This window comes from Topomyia yanbarensis, chromosome 3 (assembly GCF_030247195.1).
Source record: "Topomyia yanbarensis strain Yona2022 chromosome 3, ASM3024719v1, whole genome shotgun sequence".
NCBI lineage: Eukaryota > Metazoa > Arthropoda > Insecta > Diptera > Culicidae > Topomyia > Topomyia yanbarensis.
The window spans coordinates 353,961,130-353,977,521 of record NC_080672.1 but is presented as its reverse complement, the minus strand read 5'-3'; the positions used below and the strand labels follow the sequence as shown (position 1 = coordinate 353,977,521).

General features: G+C 34.7%; 1 protein-coding gene across 1 annotated transcript in view; it reads right to left on the bottom strand.

Annotated features, from left to right (window-relative positions):
* Nucleotides 1–16,392, bottom strand: part of LOC131688190 (zinc finger protein 25-like) — a 57,579-nt gene that overhangs the window by 36,311 nt on the left and 4,876 nt on the right. The window lies entirely within an intron of this gene.

The window sequence follows — 16,392 nt, the reverse complement described above, 5'->3', positions numbered from 1 at the left end:
AGAACTCTCACAAAAAACCTACTGCTGGCTAATGTCGAGATAAGAAACTGAGAGCCGGAACGTCGTCCGTTCGAAGGGGCTCGGGACGGGCTGGTAGGTTGCGAGCAGGATTAACAGGATTGCGAAACGGGGTAATAAAACCCAAAAGCTACCTTTAAATCCGATATATTTATCAAAGATCGCATCGGTGGTGTAGCTGGAAATTCGCTTTAGGGGGAGTATCACATAAACGGTCAAAATCATGCTGAATCTTTGCGTGTTTTTAAAAAGGTATCGATGCTGAAGACTTGTATTTTTGCCTTTCTCCTATAGAAAGACTATGCAATAATTCTGAAAATCGACTTTTTTAACCTAGATCCAGAGGGCTGAATATCTTATACCATTCGGCTCAGTTCGACGAGTTTGGCAAATGTCTGTATGTGTGCTTACGTGTGGGTGTACGGATGTGGCCAAGAATTGCACTCCGGCACTCGGAGATGGCCGAAAGGATTTTATCAAACATTGTCTCCAAGGTGTTCCCATTGGCTGCTATTGAATTTTATTGAATTCCGACTCCCGGTTTCTGACTTACGGGTTGAAGAGTGTAGTTCCCATTTAAATTGGTATTAGCATGTTATCTAAAAGATGCAAGATTTCATGTGACCCAAATGCGTCCAAATTGCTTGGATTTACAGTTTCAGCTCATTGTTTTTTTCCAGAGACGTTACACAAAAAGCTTCGTCACCGAGTCGCTTGTGGATATTTTTGCATGAAAAAATTACAGAATGTTATTGAAAAGATATATTAAAATGTACAAAAATCGATTCGCTTCATCCAAATTTCCAAAAAAATCGCAAAAAGTTTTTTTTCACGCTGAAACTCTTACTCCTCCCCCCCCTTTAATGCTAATTAAGTGTGATATATTTTATTGTTTCAAGCGTTTCAGCGTCGACACGTAGCTCATCAGGTTCGTGGATGGCGAGACATTGTATGTAGGTGTTCTGGGAATGTAACAGACATTTCTACAATAATATTGAATATAACCGGCCATGAAATCATAATTTGAAGAAATGAGAAAGGCAGAATTGCACCGCTGGGTGGATTGAAACAGTTTTTTTTTATTTGGAAAATTTTATTATAAATATGTTAATTTTTTTACATTTCTTACAAAACAAATGAATAGTAATGGCTTGAATTAAAAAAAAACTTTCTGAGGCCAAGAGGGCCGAGTCTCGTATACCAATCGACTCAGCTCGACAAATTGGGACAATTTCTGTATGTGTGTGTCTGTAACTAGTATCATGCAATTATCTCGGTAATGCTTAGACCGATCTTAACGAAACATAGTCTAACGTAGCCATCTGATGCTTTTATTTATAACTAGCTAATACCCATCGCGTGTTGCTGTGACTTCCAACGAAATAGGAGGAAAACACAAGTTGTTCCGAAGCGCCCTCTGGCGGGCAGATAATCCCCAACCAATAGCACACAAACACGCTCCATTGCAAAAGCCTACTATATATAAATTTTGACGGCAATCGGTTAAGCCGTTTGGGAGTCCATAAATAGATTTATATAATTAGGAGAATTATACGGCCCCCGCGTCTGGTGTAAAGTGCTCAAACCGAAGGTTAGGTTTACAATTTTGAAGGCAAGGTAGCAATGGATCTTTTTTGTAATGCTAAGATTTATTTATACATTCATTGTGTACGATAAAAACATATTTTCAGTCACGCACGATAACTCTCGATAAAATTATCTTATACGCTAAATTCAAAAAGTTTTTTAAAGATTAGACTTGTAATTATGAACCACAAAAATAGAAAAAGTTCGAGTTTCGGAAAATGGCTTCATGAAAACCGAAAAATCTCATATTTTACTGAAAGATTCGCTCATTTTTCTTTAAAATAATAGGGAGAAAACATTTTTTATTCAGTTTTCTGTGGTTCATTAACAGGCTACACATATTGTGCATTCTCATAAAAAAGTCATGTGAATACGTTGGTTAGTTTTTGAGCTATCGTGTTCGCCAATTTGAAAAACGCGGTGTCGAGAAAAACGCTATTAAAGGGTGTCCCACATCAAATTGCGTCACGGAAAAACCGCTATAGAAAGTTACCCATTGGGTATTTTCTCTTAAAAATTAAGGTAGAAGTAGTTTACAGTGTATTGTTTACACTATATTTTTATCGCTGTTAGTTTTTTGAAAATTATTGCCGATAGATTGATATCTGCGTGTTTTTTAGCAAATACGCGCGAGGAATGCATGGCTGTTTAAAACAAAAGAAGTTCAGCGTGGTCGCCGAGATTGTAGGAGACTATTCTAGAGGTTCGATACTAAAAATCAAGCGGATTAAAAAGAGGTCGGTTTTTTTGCCCACTACACCAGACTCCTCCCTTAATCCCTTCACGAACGCGGATATATTAAACATTTTATATTTTATTTCTCACTTCTTAATGTACAACAACTGAAAATGAGACCGTTACATAAAAGAGTATTACTTTACTGGTATTTTAGGAGGAAAACGATTTTCAATATCGAAGCATGAAAACACATCTACGTGATTCAAGGAATTCGATTTTGTACACATTTTATGAATTTACTCAATAATTATTTAACTATTTCTCGAAAATTAATATGTAATTTCACCTCAAAGTGGATTTTACAGAGTTGATGTATTTACTCCTTGGTTAAGTATTGCGTTCAACCGTGAGGTAGATTTTGGATGGTATATGAATGCACAGATCACCAAGTAATACTCGTGGCATTACCAAGAGCAACTGTAATTTTGAATGCTAAAACTCTAGTGAGAATTTGACTTCTTTTACAAGATATTTGTTACACTGGTCATTAGGCAAAAAAGCAGTTGCATTATTTATTATAAGGATATATGGAATCAAAATTTCGCATAATGTATCAAAAAAATGTCACGGCACTAACCATCAATTACGCACTTCGCTTTCTCTTTCACTCTCACACTCTCTCTCACACTATCACTCTCTTTTTTTTTTTTCTCTCTCTCTCTCTCTCTCTCTCTCTCTTTCTTCCTCTCTCTTGATGTTCGTGGCAACTGCACTGATAATATAAATTCCTAAAAATATTATGAAATCGATTATACAATACACGAATTCATTCGTCGTTTTCTGCAACGAAGTATTTTCGTGCATTCTAAATAGTAGGTTTCGTTCATTTCATGAACGAGAATGGCCGCTTGGTGAACGAAATCTTTCGTAAATATTACACGTTTAATGTATACTGCACGAATGTTATCGTTGATAACGACATTATTTTTCGTGAAGGAAACGAAATGTTTTGTTTATTTTAATAAACGTGTGTGTATATTACGAACGATTTCGTTGGTCGCACGAATTAATTTCGTTTATCTTAGAAAAGCATTCGTATTTATTATCCTCTTATTGTTTTCAGTCGATCTTTTGGGATCGATGTTTGACAACATCGATTTTTTTTATTTAAAAAAATCGATGTGGCCAAATCGATTTGATTATAGTACGAAGAAATGGCCGCTTGATGAACGAAAGTTTTTGTGAATTTTACTTATTTAGTGTACATTGCACGAATGCTGTCGTTGAAAACGACATTAATTTTCGTGAATGAAACGAAATGTTTTGTTTATTTTAATGAACGTTTATGTATATTACGAACAATCTCGTTGGTCGCACGAATTCATTTCGTTCATCTAAGAGAAGTTTTCGTATTTAATAGCATATTCTTTTACATTGCTCCGGCAGAGAAAAACTCAAAATTATTCATGCAGAACCATCGAGCGATGGCTCAACTGCCCTGGATTCTGGATCAAATAGAAGCGGAAGAGGTTTAGATAATCTTCCTGAAACCGGCGGACACGGATACGGCTACTAAATAGCCAGATCGAGACCGTCGTGAACATCAACAATTATCTGACGTATAGCAACAATGACGCCATATTCTACCTCTATTGAAGCTCTGTTGACGTTGACGGTTCGACGAATGGTGCTCGTAAATATTATAAAGATATTCGTATATAGCATCGAACAACTCGTTTGCCGAACGAAGCTGTTTCGTAATAAGCCAACGAAAGTCGTTTCGTGGTTTTCACGAAAAACTCGTAATAAAAAATAAATGTGTTTCAATAGAACTACGAACGATTCATTATATGTACGAAAAATTCGTATATTTTATGAAAATTATCTGTACGAAACTAATGCATAGCGATTTACGAATTTATTCTATCAGTGTGTAACGGCTCTATCTTAATATTTCTCTATCATTTTCTAACCTGTGTCATAAGATCTACTAATCTGAGCCATACCCGGAAACTAATCTGATATTACATCCTACTTGGTAAAGAAAATATTTGTAGTCCTAATGTTTATATTATGAGAAAACTGTAACTAATTTATGTTCATTCCCTGCGTTCCTCTGAAGATGAAGGGAATCCCTTCGAAACGTTGCACTATGAGGAGACTTGTGACTTAAAATCGAAAATTATATCATGAGATCCCCAAGGTACCTTTTTCATGATCAATGTGACTAAAACATATTTATTCGCAAAAAATTAAGACTTGTAATCTCAAAAATGTTCATGTCTCAAAAGCAGTTTATATGTCCATCGACACTTTCAATGGTACTTGCTTTTCCAAGAATTGAAATACTTATTCTGATAGTTGATTAGATAGCATTTCTTTTCCATGGTATTTGTTTGCACGGAACTCATTAATATTTTTTTCCCGGGGTCCGACCGGATTTTGGTTTTTTAAATTTCTCTCGTTCGGATCGGGTTCGGGTTCAAAAAAGTAAAACACGACACTCTTTGGTATACAAATACCGGGTTCATGTCAGTTTTTGGAAAGCTAAGCGTCGTTTCCGAAGTAACTTACTACGTAGAATCGAAATCCGAATTGCCCCATTATGGCAGGATTTTGAGATATTTGAGATTTTGTACCCGAAAAACGGCGTTTTTTCATACTCTTAGAATAACTCTTCTTACCCTTTAATCTAAGAGTTCAAGAGATCAAATAACGATTTTTTCGCAAAGTTTTAGCTTTTACGAACAAAGTTACAATATTGGACAAAACATGTGCGACAAAACCTAATTTTTTTCAAAAGCGTAAAATTCAACAGTCGGTAGTCCAAGAGTACAATTTCATTATAATATATCGTTCCTTGGGCAATAAACTCTTTAACGACGGCACGCTAAACGAATTTTTATGAAAAGTGCCTTTTTGCGTAGGGTCAAACTATAGACACTCGGGCACATTTTATCGAACCAAACATATTGTCAAAATTCGGATCCAAAGGAGCATGACGATACAATGCAATCAAGCAGAACAAATATTGTGATTTTCTTTAAAAATGTACTTTGTTATTCGCAGTAGACGTCACTTTTCATATCCGTATTTGTATTCTACAATGCTAATTAGAAAGATATTTATTGTGCGCTACCTAACTGCACAAAAGCATTTCACTAATGCTCTTTTTCATCAACTTTATGTTTTTAAAGAAATTGGATAATTTTATTACCTATCTTTATTTCTTGTTTCTCAGAATCCAACGAATAACTTTTCTTTTGATTCAATATTGAACCCCCTGAAAAGTTATTTTAATAAAAACATATGATCGAATACAGTCGAGCACGTTTGAACATTTTTGGGTGATGCCAGTTTAACATGTTTGTTTTTCTAATTGCCAGTCAAATACTATGAGTGTCTATAGGTAAAACCAGTGAAACTTTTCGTTTTCTCTCTATTTGTTTGGTCAAACGCTTCAAATTCTTATTAAAACTGCATTTAGAATTTATCACCATAAAATACTAACATATGTGTTGCCAGCCTTGGATTTAGATGCAGAGGAAATAATCGATTATTGCTTAAGAAAAGGCGTCATAATATTTATTTGTTTCAAATACGGGGCGAAAAAACGAGTATGACTGTGCTTCGATTTAATCACAAAGGTAGATTTCGCTCCACTATTTCAAAAGAGGATCACACAGATAGAAGATTACGCTCCACTACATAGAAAAAGGAGCCTACAAGTCATATTTTAACGAATAAAGTAAATTAGAGCTATCTGTGCTGAATCAAATCAATCAGCATTTTTAAGAGCATCGCCATTCTGTATACAGAAATAATATCTTAGATACGAAATCAGAGAAGAGACGTGTCAATTAGAGCCAAAAAAAATCTCGAGCCACATTTGTTTCTGATGTTCATTGTTTGGATTGAAGAGTGCATCCTTATGACATTTTAGCAAGTTTAAACCTGGCTCTACCGGGAATTTCGGATTCCCGCAGCCCCAAAGAAAACACAAGGGAAACAAACTAATTTTAACTAACCTTGTTCCAATCCTTTGCTAAGCCACTGCTACTGGCGGATATGCGGGCGAGTTCTTCAACACTTTTTTTCATCCGTGGACTGGTACGTCCTAGCAGGAAAGCGTATCAGTCGGAGCATTTTCGATGCGCGACGTATTCCTCTCAAGGTTAGAATCAACCGACGTCTGTATTCAACCGTGGTTCGTCACTTTCTACCCTTTTCACGATGGTCGCCCTCCACGCTCGACGTGAACAACCCGTCTTCTACTACCGCCGTCGCACGCTGAGTAACGAGTTCAGTACTTCTTTTGACAGTAAGCGGCGAATTGGAACCTAACTCAATCCTAATATTTATTAACAAACATGTAATAAAAATTATTCTATTCTAACCCTCACACAGCCAGTATTGGAAAGCATCCTGGAAACACTACAGTTATTCTGTAGTGCTTGTTTTGTCAATATTAATATTCGAACTTGTATTCGAAGCATATTTGCATATGTTGCGAACATTAAAACGGCCAGGCCTACTGATAAACATGTAATAAAAAATTATCTAACCTAACTAACCCTATAATATCGTTCACCACAACCAAACAAACTAGTCTAACAACAAACTGTCAACGATAATACGGAACATTGGGGAGGATAAATTTTTCATAACATTGCACACTACGGCAAACGTGAACAATATTTGGGTATTTTTCCGCCCAGTGCTAAATTATTACCCTAACGGGTTACAAGGCGTACAATGAAAAGGACTGGCTTTTCGACTCCTTTTTTGAAGTAGAGCGTGATTTGGAACTTCGGAACTTCGCTTTAGCAGTAATCGGTATTTTCTTCTGAATCTCAATCCAATTTTAGTACTTTATAGTCACAAATTCTAACTATTTGTAGTTTTCAAGGATTTTTTTTATATTAGCGCCGTGATGGTAGAACAATAACACGGTGCCTCAAAATAAAAAAAATTGTATATACTTTTCATGTGACCTAGTACACGTTGCAGATGTCGTCAAATGCAAGACAAAACAACGAATCAAAATTTTTGTATACCCTCAAAATCTAGATTTATTTCGGGACTTTCGGCACTAAAAAATGAGCTACGCGGTCATTTTTCAACCGATCTCCACTTTGTGGTTTTGGGATAAAAATATGAAAGTAATCATTATTTTGCGATTTTTCAACCGATTTTGATGATAAATAGGTTGTTAGATGCGGAGTTAATATATCTCTCTAATTTTTTTTATAAAACGAGCTGTTTTGAAAAAAATCACGATATTTCAAACAAATTGGAAAAACCTTTCCTTCTTCTTTCCAGAACACTAAAAAATTGAAGATCGGTTGAAAAATAACCGCGTACCTAATTTATAGTGCCGAAAGCGCCGAAAAATTGTGTTTTGGTATAAATCAAGATTTTGAGTGTATACACCATTTTTCATACATTATTTTGTGTTGCATTTGATGAGATCTACAATCTACACTAGATCACCTTAAAAGTACAAAATGACTGTAACAACGTATAATTGTATAACCGCTAATGACTTTTGGAATGATTCTTAGCTTTCCAACAATTAAACCATGTAGACCTGTATTAGGGATGATAAATTGAAAGAAAGTGATGCTCTGGGTCGTAAATATTTCCGTTTCCACATATTCTTCTTTTTACTCTTTTCTCGGCTTTTCTTCGTCTGATAAAAAAAACATTTTAAACAACCACTGAAATTAGCTTTAACACTTCAGAAATAACCCTCCCCCTTGGTAATGCCACTGGATCACACATATATTGCTATATAGAGTTACATATGTTTAGCCATTATTAATTTAATCAGTTTGGTCCTTTTTCCATCCACATGTACCTCACTACTCTACTTAGGCATCCTTTTGTGGTACCCAAGTAGCTTCTTATTTGCTGTGATTGTATTTGCAATTTTGTTGAATATTTCAATGAATAAATCCTCATTGAATTAGAATGAGTCGAGTACGGGCAAAGTTCTTAAAATGCTATCTTTACCCTGTCTTGATAATCGGAGAGAAACTTTTTTTTTCTAGTTGCTTGCTTTGGGGGCTCTCAGGGAAAGATAATTCTCATTAATGATATTGAGGAATCTACTAAAAAATATTTACTTGTTTTGCTCAGATGTTTTAGAAGAACCCGCGGCGCTCCCATCTAAACTGAAGGTTCTCTGCGGTCTTGCGTGGTTTTTGTAAGAAGCTTGAAAGAAGCATTTATACCTTTTTGGTGTGGGAAAATGGGGAAGGTTTGGATTTTATTAAAGGTATGCGGGAATATTTTTAGTACAACAAAGTATAGTTGTTTAATAATAGGGTTGTGTCCCCTGTTGTGGACCACCACCCACCATTTTTGATGATCGCGTTTAAAACGCGCTGTGAAACATTGCGCTGTGAAAAACTGGTCATTTATCTGGTATTTATAAGTATAAGAGAAGCTCCTATTCTTAGCGATGTCATATCACCGAGTTGAGAGATGTGATACATACCTTTTTAAAATTTACATTCAAGAACGATGTCTTCGGCAAAGTTTTAGAAAATATCGTTCCAAAGAGCTTTGCTGAAGACACTAAGTGTCGTTTCCCTCTTGTTATTGAACTATTGAATATTTTTTTCGGAAAAAAATTCAAAACCAGTTTGTCTCGTCTTTGACCCATCCTTTTTGCCAAATTTGATGATTCGAAAATTCGCTGTGCAAAAAATTAAATTTCAACTACCAACAGCCATCCACTGGGAGTGCTACATATGCTTAATTGAATCAAACAGCATGTTCTCGCTTTTATTATGCTTTGTGTCTTTATTCCGGCTAAACACGACATTTCAAGGCGAAAAGAGATTACTGTCTCGAGGCATTTGTCGGCATAGATATGCTAATACCTATGTAAGCGAAAATTGCGTAATATATGCATTATTCATCGTGTACAAACTGGTGTATTGTTGAGAGCCCTGAAAAAACAATCATGCATTGTTTTGTTTTTCTCTTCACAAGCGACTGATTAAGACGCCGACTTTCATAAGCGGTATGAAATAAGTACTACCTAAGCACTGGAAGCGACCAACTCGGTATTCCGGACATAAAACCGACAACAAGCGCTCGGCTTTATGCTAACTAATACACATAAAGGAATGTTTGGAGACAAGAAGAACGAGAAGAAACTAATTTACTTAGTGTGCTACAATAGTGTGCTGAAGCAGAAGACGCAAGAAATGATGAAGCCGCTAACGACCATAATCAAGCTATAATGTCCAACTAGAACGTCTGATTTATACAATAGCATTAATTAGTCGCTCCAACGAAACAGACAGCAAAAACCGAAAGTCCGGAAAATTGATCTGTAATATGATAAGAGTAAATGTCGTTAACATGGAAAATATTAATAAAGTTACTGCGTATATGAAAGTAAGCAATACACGGACAACAATCAATTTACTGAACCTGATTCAATAAACCAAAAACGTACCAATAAATATATCAATGAAATAGTTATTCTTCGTGCTGATATGACTGCCGCAAATTGATAACTGATAACCGATAATAACCGATCCTTTTCGCGAGTTGTCTATTCTCAATCCTCGTAAGTGATTCAACGGCTATTATTCTACTCAGACAACAGAATGCGTATTTCTCACACACATTAAATGTCCTATGGATTAGTATCATATTTGGTCAAAGAAATAAACGCTTAACAAACATATGCATTCCGTTACAATGCCATCTTTACAACGAACGTTTAAAATTACAAGCAACACCAATATGTAATTTTGAAATCGATAAAATGAAGTCTACTGTTGATTTGCAATAAAATAAGATTGATAGAATTAGTTGCATAACGATTGTCAATTGTTTTCAAAGATAGCATTGATAATGAATTTCTATATAAAACTAATTATTATTGACTACTAACCAGCACCTAAAACAACGTAAAAACTGATTTTCAGTAAAAAACGACGTGGAAATCCCAAATTACTCAGTATATTTCAGGAAGAGCCACCAACATAGAACACCAATGAGAGCTAACCAAACATTGGGAAGTTATATAAGTTCCGCATGTATTTTTTGTGTTTCATTCATCGTTCGCTAGTCGAATGAGAAGCATGTGGATGCGCCGGTAATAAGAAGGCGCTCTAGCTTTTCGTTGCCCATATATTGTTGCGATTGTTATTTTTGTTAATCAGTCTTATTCTGCATTATGATAGATTATGGTTTTTCGAACCAATGTGATTGGCATTCTCAATAACTATAGCAATATCAATCCGCCGTAATGCAGAATAAGGTTGAATATTTGTGGGATGCGCTACTTTGTGATACTCTAATCCTATTATTTATCGTTTCGTGGAGAGTTCGGTAACAAACTTGTTTCACTGGGTAGATTACTGACCTGTTCGTTCATAACCTCTGTAAACACAGTAATTAAAACTTAAAGTTTAGCTTGCTCTGATGTTTTATTAATCGGATTTTTGCATTAATAATCTTCAGTATTGACAGTGGTATTGATCGTGTAAGGGCCACAATTAGATTTCCATTGACAGCTCTAAGTATAGTCACGACACTTATTCCGTAATACTTTTAAGAAAGTTTTTTTGCTTTCCCTTCCGAGTAATTAGAATAAGCTGTTTTGTTAGTGTGGTATGTGATTTTCTTTGTATATAACTAAATGACAACTAATTTAGGCTTGAGCATATTGTAATGTCATTAGGGTTAAATTATGTTACCTGTTGTTAGGGTTACCTGTTGATGTTGTGTTATTTTATAGGATTTTTTTTTTCAAAACATGTGAAGGTTTTATGCCTGTATATCTTGAAAGGAGATCCACACCATTGGACTTTTCCCTCACTCCATGAAAAATATAAACGAAATAAACGAGACACACTGAATATATCCCATAAATTTTCACCCAGATTTTATTTTTCTTACACATTCAATTAAATTAGTTAATTTAATTCGATTTGTTACTTTCAATGAATTCGTATTCTTCTAAATTTATTCAGTTTATTAATTTTATTTCTTTCACACATATTAATCATTTCACGTGTACGAATTATTGTATTCACTTTACGCCTTTTAGTCATTCGAATTAATTAGGCCATGCTCTTCGTGCATTTACACTCACCTGGTTTCTTCAACAGTAACGTATGTACACATGGGAACACTGGGGCCTGGGCCCCGCACTGAGGATGGATTTAAATCCATGCTAACGCTTGTGTTCGAAAAAAAGATGTACTAGAATATTTGTATCACGCAATGGCTAACAAATCTGTGTCTGGCATGCGTTGTACAGATTTGGAAAAATGATTCTGGATTTTCATCACATTTGGAACCGTCAACAGACAAATCTACAAAAGAGTAAAATTGTGCTCTTTCAATATGCCTGGAATCTCTTAAACTGGTACGGAATTAATAATGTTGATTTTCTTTGGTTTTCTACGTCTTCATATGTTAATCATAACAACCAAGTATATAAACCGTCGATTGAATTATTTTAGAAAAATCTAGCTAAACAAAAACTTCGCACAAAAAGAGAAAATTTTACAAAGAGCCGTCATTTCTATTCCTACGGCGAGGAATCTCCGTTCAGAATCAACATTATATCGATTGATTTCAAAGGTGGCAAGATTCGACGAAGTGGGATATTCATTGGATGAGAATGTGTGGTTTTCTCCGATATTGGATAACGACTCTGACCAGTTTAATCACATCAGGAATGCTGAACTGCTCACAATCAATCAAGAGGTTCTGAACAAATCTAAACGGGACAATGAGACTGCGTCGTATTGTTGCTTCCATAGTCTAAAACTAGTTAACTTTTTTGGACATTAAATTTTATTGTTTTCATTGGATTTTACTTCGATATCGCAATCAAGATGGCTGTCATACGCTGATTAGAAGAATTCGAATAGTTAAACCCAACTTATCATGCACGGTTAAATGGTGCACTTGATTACTACTACTTGTTGAATGTATTTCCAATTTCAGTTAGCTCTCAGTTCGAAGCAAATCACATAATTTCTAGTCAGGGCTGAAGAGAAAAATTTCGGGCCCATGGGGTCTAGCATAGCCCCCCCCTAAAAATTGTAGATTTTTCTAACACAAAAACTGTTTAGCTCGAAATCTGTAGTAAGAAATAATTATCAGCTATTATGTATGGTATGGAGAACTGTATAAGAATACACTTAGTGTTGTTAATACCAATGACCTTTTTTTAATTTCAAAGAGTGTTACGGTCAATTTTTTTTCGTTTATTTTCCGTCGGTTTCTGTCCGCATTGTGTGCCTGCCGCACCAGAGAAGTGACTCAGCAACCTGATATCGGCTTATCAGCACATAGGCGTGACACAGAGTTTTCGCCTCAGAACATCTCAACGACCTCGGCTGGGATTGAAGCCGGACACACTAGATTGAGCGGGGGTCATGCTTACCTCTCAACCACCGGCGTCGTCTATGATCAAAATTTGGTCAAACAACAATGATTAATTCTTTTTAATATTTCTTTTTCATAAGTTCAATTAGCATAAAATACAGAAAAAATATTCAGCTAAGCTTTCGGTTGAGAGTCTTTTAATTACTGCCATCAAGTTCTGTACAGCCACCTCGCTTACAGCCAGTTTACTTGAACAGTTTTGGGTCTAATTCAGGCTCCGCTTGACGATGGACCAATAGTCCCCGATTAGGCGGAGCGCTAGTGTGTTGGGAGGGTTCTTATCCTTGGGCGCCACCAGAACCTTATAGGTGTTATACCACTACATGTGCTTTTCCCCGTAATATTCAAATCCGCTCAAAATAGCGTGGAATAATCGTATTGCTTCATGAAAGGTAGCAGACGTTTTTTCGTGCACTCTTTCACGTAAATTTCCTTATTGACGGGCTCGGTCGTAATGGAAATGTCGCTTTTCAAACCACAGGTACTGGAAGCCTGCCAAACCAGATATTTCTGTGTGAATTTCGACAGCTTCATAAGCTTGAAATATAGGCCACTGTTCCCCCCGGTTGACCATACGCTGGTGACAATCGATTTGGTCACTTTTAACGGTTTCGCTAACTTGGCGTGCAAGTAATTTGGATTCAGGCTATAAGCGAGGAAAGTTTTTCTGTGTTGCTCCTTTTGTTTGGTTGACACTTTTATAACTGAAGAGCAAAAATGTCAAATAGAAAAAGTAGCTTTCAGGCAAATGAAAGGTTTGTGGATTTGTTGAATATCGTGCAAAGAAATGCGTCAAGTTTAAGTTGACCAAATTTTGATCGCAAATTTTAAATATCTCTACGAAATTTTAGTGACTTTGAAAGTAGCCGATTTATCAATATTGTCTGTATTGCATGGTTTTATTCGAAACTTTATCTGGTTTCACCTAAAAGTCGTTAAAGAAACAACACATTCGGCCAAGTCGGTGCACTACAACATTGCCAGTCTCTCAAAATACAACTTTGAATTTGTTAGATAGTGTTGCTGACTTTTCTTGGTTTCAGGAAAAGCTGGTTCAGGTAATTTTTACGAGTTCTTCATTTACATATTTGGTACAATATTATTGAACAACTCATAATTAAAACTTTTCACAAATTGGGAGAGAAAAACAAAAAAAGTAATTAACGAGGAAAATCTAGTAAATAGATAAATGGAAAAAGGAGAAAGGTACAAAATGACACCTAAAATAACTGAAAAAGATTAATAATATGTAAATGGTCAAAAACCTACCTAATAGAGACAAAAACATGAAGCGGAAAATGGAAAAAATTAAGGCAATGGTAAAATTAAAAAAAAAATAAGGTATGTAAACTATTTTAAGAAATAACAAAATAAAACAGACTGAATAATTGAAACAATCAAATTAAACGAACGAAAAGAAAAATGAAAATTAGACAAATATTGAAGAAAATGAAAAATATTGCAAAATAGGTAAAATAATGAAAAACGGGTAAATAATAAAATGAAATATTTTTTATCAAATGGCTGTAGTCTAAAAATGAAAAATCCCACAAAAAAATGTTGCAGGAGTAATTTTTACAAAATTAGTCAAATTTTTGAAAAAAGATATTGAAAAAAATCTTTATTGACTCCTACACTGAAAAAAATCGATTTTAAAAATTTAAAGTCGATTTACAAAAAAACCCATTCTTGATTTAGATGAAATTTTGTTGCAAGATAGGTAATTATGTTCCCAACTTACCGTCAAAAATTCAAGTTGGGCATTTTCAAGGAAAAAAAATTATCTAAAAAAAACTTTTCCTTGTCCAAACTGAATTTTTTCAGTGCATTTTTATCGAAAACTAAACCAATGAAGGTCATAATCATCTCAGAATCCGTTTTCCAAGCTGCTAGTGGTCTGATACATGCAAAAAGTATCAGTAACGAATTTTGTATATATTCATAACAAACTTGAATGAAGATTGGAAGACTGGAAGACAAGAAGACTGGAAGACTTGAAGACTGCAGTTCACTTGTTCCTCTCAAAACTGATAAATTTTATGAAACAATTGACAAAATTTATTTTATATCTGATGGAGCAGCAGCACAATACAAAAATAAGAAAAACTTTGCAAGCTTATGTTGATTCCAGTCAAAGTATGAGTTAAGCGCAGAATGGCATTTTGTTGCAGCATCCCATGGAAAAGGACTCTGTGATGCTATTGGTGGCACTCTCAAGCGAATGGCAAAAAGAGCCAGTCTTGCTCGCGACTATGGAAATACCATAACAAGTTCCCGAGAGTTATATAACTGGGCAGTTGAACAAACTGATGTAAATATCACAAAATTAATTTTCTGCTGCATATTCACTGAACAGTACTACAAAACGTCAGAAGAACTCTAAGAGCTGTTTAATAACGCCAAAACAATACCTGGAACTCAAAAATTCCACAGTTTTGTGCCTATTCCTGGGGGCAAAGTAGAGATGAAAAGGTATTCTAATTCAGAAGATGAACCAAAAAAATTTTCATTGAATATAAATAATACAAAATAGCGTGCATGAAGATAGTTTTAAACAAATGTAGTATATAAAAATAAATAAATAATTATATAAAATTCAATACATAATGTTGTTGTGAAAATAAAAAAGTAATAATGGAATATTTGTTTAACGACATAAACTCTTTTCAATGGGATTCTTGATTAAGAGGTTACATACCTTTTAGTGATAAAAATGTCAAGAAAAATGTAAAGGAATAAAGCAATGATTTCATTACATCAAATTTATAATATTTTGGTAGAACATTTTTCAGTAAAATGAACAAGCATAAGTTTATAAAAATAAATTGATAATTGGCGGAGTTATGGCTTTTTCCCCGAAACCCTTTTTTATTTAAGAGGTTAGCGATGATCACGATTGGAGACCAATAGATCATCTATAATCCCAAAACTCAAAAAAATCCATTAGTATATGAGTATTCCTCGTACCTTAACGATTAGTTGAATAAACAATAATTTTTTCCTGCATTCCAGAACGTAAAAAATCGCTTTTTTAAGCTCTAAAAGTTGAATTAAAAAAATCTTATCCATGATACAAAAATTTTTGAATAAAAAGGAATCGTTAAAGTACGAGAAAAATTAGCTACGATCAATTGAAAAAAAAATAAGAATATTGATTGAGTAGTATTTCGGCAATCGTGATCACGGAAACCCATTTTTAGTAAACCGACATTTCGAGATAATCGTGTTTAAAATTTCAAATTACCACTGCTCTTGGTAGGCGAAGCGCGCTTGGAAGCGCTGTAACTTTCGATCTATTTCTCGGATCTTCATAAACATTTTGGAAAACATTCTCAAGGAGTTGTACTTTCAGATAAAGTAATAAAAAAATTGATTTCATGAAAAATAAAAAAGTAGTTAACCCCTTAATAAAAATATGCTTAGTTGCTAAATTAGACATCTCACAAACTGAGTTTTATTGGATTCTGAGATGATTATGACTTTCATTGATTTAGCTTTCGATAAAAATACACTGAAGAAAAAAATCGGTTTGGACAAGGAGAAGTTTTTTTCAAATAACTTTTTTTCCTTAAAAGTGCCCAACTTGAATTTTTGACGGTAGGTAGGGTTTTTTGTAAATCGACTTTAAATTTTTAAAATCGATTTTTTTCAGTGTAGGAGTCAATGAAGATTTTTTTC